The sequence below is a fragment of the Theobroma cacao genome, chromosome 9 (assembly GCF_053813885.1).
Source record: "Theobroma cacao isolate CCN51 chromosome 9, ASM5381388v1, whole genome shotgun sequence".
NCBI classification, from domain to species: domain Eukaryota; kingdom Viridiplantae; phylum Streptophyta; class Magnoliopsida; order Malvales; family Malvaceae; genus Theobroma; species Theobroma cacao.
Genome location: NC_142647.1, coordinates 7924544 through 7929449, shown reverse-complemented (window position 1 = coordinate 7929449; position 4906 = coordinate 7924544).

Here is a 4906-nt window from a genome sequence, read left to right as displayed (position 1 = left end):
AGCGGCCAACAAAAACATCAAGAAGATTGTCGAAAAGATGACTGAAGTTTATAAAGACTGGCATGAGAAACTTCCGTTTGCCCTACATGCATATCGAACTTCTGTGCGTACCTCCACCGGGGAAACTCCGTACTCATCAGTATACGGTGCAGAAGCAGTCCTACCTGTTGAAGTAGAAATCCCATCATTGAGGGTGTTGATGGAAACGGAATGGGAAGATGCTGAGTGGGTCCGCTCCCGCTACGAACAGTTGAATCTGATTGAGGAGAAAAGGCTGGCGGCTCTTTGTCATGGTCAGATGTACCAACGAAGGATGATACGAGCATACGAGAAAAAAGTTCATCCCAGGCAGTTCCGAGAAGGAGAGTTGGTTCTCAAGAGAATACTCCCTAATCAAACTGATTTTCGGGGAAAATGGATGCCGAATTGGAAAGGGCCATACGTGGTAAAGAAGGCTTTTTCAAGAGGAGCTTTGATTTTGGCTGACATGGATGGGGGAGATCTGCCTAATCCAATAAATGCGGATGCGGTGAAGAAGTACTATGCCTAACAAAAAAAAAAAAAAAAAAAAAAAAAAAAACGAAAAAACGGAAGGGGTTCGTGCTGAAAACCCGAAAAGGGCGGCTCGTACTTAAAGGAGGGGGTTCGTGCTGAAAACCCGAAAAGGGCAGCTCGTACCTAAGGGAGGAGGCTCATGCTGAAAACCCGAAAAAGGGCGGCTTGAGGCCGAAAAACAGGAAGATAGAATGGAATTTGGGGATGTCAGCCTAAATACACCATGGATGGAGCTCCACAATTTCACAAAGAATGGGAAGCTAAGGAATCTGCAACCTACAGATTTGATCAAAGCATCAATCAAGGACAATTCTTGAAGTCGAATATCAGATTGTTTTCTCTTAGTGGTCTGGGTGTTCATTATTAAAAGATCTAATGTCTGCCCTGTAAATTCTGTTTACCTTGAACTATTTGATTCCTCATATATGAAGTTTTTCTTCGTCTCTTTATTTCAACTCTTTCGTTATTTACCATCCCATGATTCACATAATGATTGTCATGAAAATGAATGATGATTGGTAAAAGAAATAAACTAATTAAGCAAGAAATTACACTCATTGTTCAGCAAAAGACTTAAGGATGAAAAAAGGAATGGCAGAGCCCTGAACTTAAGGCAAAGTCAAATGTCAAAGGAGAGGTTACTTAAGGGAAAGTCTGGAGTTACCTGAATTCTACAGAAGGAAAGAAAACAGGCAAAAAAGATCGAAAGTTGCAGCGAAAAATCGGATGAAGCAAGAGGATGGTCTTGGAACCTTAATGAATCGTAAACATGAAAAGCATTCGATCATGTCAATCACGCATACATGCATACATGCCTAGCCATGCACTCGACAAGAATCAAAATTAATTCATGTCCCAAGCTTTGAAGGTCAAAATTCACTCGACTTAAAGGGTTGAGATTGTAAAACTTCAACGGAAGGATTTGAGTCTTTCCATTTCATGTTATTCCAATTAAGTTAGCATTAAAGAATTAAATCAAACCTGTTGTGAGATAGGTCGAGCCTAGATTAAGTCTAGGAATTTTAATTTTCTTTAAATCGAACCTGTTGTGAGATAGGTCGAGCCTAGATTAAGTTTAGGAACTTCAATTTTTTAAATCGAACCTGTTGTGAGATAGGTCGAGCCTAGATTAAGTCTAGGAATTTTAATTTTGTTTAAATCGAACCTGTTGTGAGATAGGTCGAGCCCAGATTAAATCTAGGAATTTTAATTTTGTTCAAATCGAACCTGTTGTGAGATAGGTCGAGCCTAGATTAAGTCTAGGAATTTTAATTTTGTTTAAATCGAACCTGTTGTGAGATACGTCGAGCCCAGATTAAATCTAGGAATTTTAATTTTGTTCAAATCGAACCTGTTGTGAGATAGGTCGAGCCTAGATTAAGTCTAGGAATTTTAATTTTGTTTAAATCGAACCTGTTGTGAGATAGGTCGAGCCAAGATTAAGTCTAGGAATTTTAATTTTGTTTAAATCGAACCTGTTGTGAGATAGGTCGAGCCTAGATTAAGTCTAAGAATTTTAATTTTTGTTTAAATCGAACCTGTTCTGAGATAGGTCGTGCCTAGATTAAGTCTAGGAATTTTAATCTTGTTCAAATCGAACCTGTTGTGAGATAGGTCGAGCCAAGATTAAGTCTAAGAATTTTAATTGAATTTGTTCTAACATGAGTCAAGCCCAGATCAAGTCTAGAAATTTTGTTTTTGTTTAAAATCGAACTTATTTTGAGATAAGTCGATTCTAGATCGATTTAATTAAACCAACTGGCTTCGAGACAAGCCAAATGTGGTGTCTACGTCTTTGCACTATCCTTGATTCTCAAGAATGTGCAAAGAGGGGCAACTGTAGACACATAAATTAAAAAATAATAATAATAATAATTAAAAAAAATAAAAAAAATAAAAAAAAATCAACAAAAAAAAAAAATCGGGATGGCTGGGCGTACGCCCAGCCATCCCGTCGCCGTCCCATCCCCCACCCACTACGCGTGAAGTGGGGGGCTCTGACCACCAACTCCAGGGGGTGGCAGAACCCCCCTCGCCGGGTTGTCCAAAAAATTGGACAACCCGGCTCTTTAAAAACCCTGCAAAAAAGAGAGAGAGACAGAGAGTTAGCCACAAAAAGAGGAGAGAAAGAACAAAAAGAAAAACAAGGAGAAAAGGGTGAGATCCGGGAGAAAAGGGAGAGGCCGACGGAAGGGGAGATCCGAGCGAAGAGAGAGAGAGAGATCGACGGAAGGTTCAGATCTGAGCGAAGAAAGAGAGAGATCTGCCGGCAAGTAGGGAGAAGAGAGAGGGAGGTCGGCGAGAAGAAGGGAAGACACCGGCGCCGGCGGGGAGAGGAAGAGTTTTAGAGAGAAGGCAGAGGGAGAGTTTGGCTAGAGAGAGAAAAAAAGTGAGAAAATGAATAAAAAAAGCCGAAAAAGGATTTTATACCCAGAGTAAGTACGCCTAAACGGCGCCGTTTCAGTGAAGTGAAGGATTCCAAGGGTCGGCGCCTAAACGACGTCGTTTGAGGGAGTCTCCTGAGCCCAAAACGGTGCGTTTAAGAGAAGCTCAAGCGGACCAAGGAAGCGGGCCAGGCAGACTTCCGCGCAGCCCAGACCACTTGGGCCATCCGTCCAGCCCAACAAGGTATGACCCATTTTCCCTTTTTTTTTTGTTGTTTTGTTTTGTTTTGTTGGGCTTCATGGTGTTGGGTCTAGCCCATTTTAATAAAAATACATTTTTTTTAGGAAAGAAATATTTATACTTAATATTAAAAATCAAAAAAAAATAAAAATAAAAAAATTCATAAAATTAAAAATTAAAATATATATGTAAATAATAACAATGACAAATAATAAAAAATGTTAATATTATAAATATATTTGGAGGCTAAAAATAATAATAATAAAATAATAATAATAATAATTAATGATGCAAATATATATATTTATATATTATATTATATTTTTTAAATAAAAAAAATATAAAAATATAAAAATATAAAAAATAATAATAAAAAATAATAATGATAATAATAAAATGAAAAATAAATAAATAAATATAATAAATAATATAATTGAAATAAATATTTGAGTATTACCACCAAAAAGGGGCAAAGAGTTGCCTCTTTCCGGTGGATATTTTCGGGTACAAAGTCAGAGACGGATTTTCACCGAAGCGTCGGGATAAATCCGAACTCTAAACTCCAAAACCTATTAAGCCTATTAATCATTGTTAGAAAACAATATATATGGAAAATTTTGTTAATTTAAATAAATATTACTAAACAATCTAATCGTTTAAAAAAAAAATTAATTAATTATTTATTAGATAAGCTTTGAAATCAAGTAAAAAAATTGACCAACAACAAACATGGATTTAAATAACCAAAAAATAAAGTATATATATAAATAAAAAAATAATAAATAACAAATAATAAAAATTTTTAAACAATCAATAAACGCGTGCATATAGATACCATCATTTTATACTGTCATCGCACGCCACCCTTATTTTGCAAATGGCGCGAGAATCCCGATGATGGGATTTCCCCGAGGAGCTCGTAGAGACGAGTTCTTCCGGGGATATCTCTAGGTGAGGAGAATTTCGAGACTTCACCAAAGCGTTGGGATAGTCTTCGAATAATTTTCCAATAAAAGATTACCGACTCCATCATTTAAAATAAACAAGTCACGACATCATTCTACGCTTGCATCATATGCATACGTAAGACCAAGTGAAAAACTCAGTCTGACAATTCAATAAAAATTTAATTAATAAAATAGGGATTAAACTAAGAAAAGGCTATATTAAGATAACTTAATATTAAATGGTACCGTTCGTAGAACGGGCGTCACGGAGGTGCTAACCCTTCTCCGTGCGTAACCGCACTCCCGAACCCATCTCTAAAACGTGGACCAGTTCTCGTTCTTTCGGCGGACCTAAAATTAATTTAGGACTTCGTCGATTAAGAATCAGGTTAATAGGTGACCAATCACACCTAGATAAAAAAGATTGGTGGCGACTCCCACACCCACACGATTTTAATTTTCGCCCCGCGTCTGGCGGACGGGTTCCCGGACCCGCACGTCACGACAGATACTCGATAGGAAAGCTACAATCTGGCCGAATTTCACCCTTTAGTGTGAAAAATATTAATTGGTATGGAATTTGAAAATAACCTTACCAATGACCATGGCTGGTAAAATAACCCTAACTTATATTCCACCTAATTTTTTTTTGAAATGCATTCCACCCAATTTCTCGGTACGTGGGCCGTGTTTAATGAATTTTTTAGAAACAAGGCTGCCCCCCTTTTCTTGCAGTATATAAAGCACAAGGGTGTAGCCCTGCCAAGTGCATAGAGGTA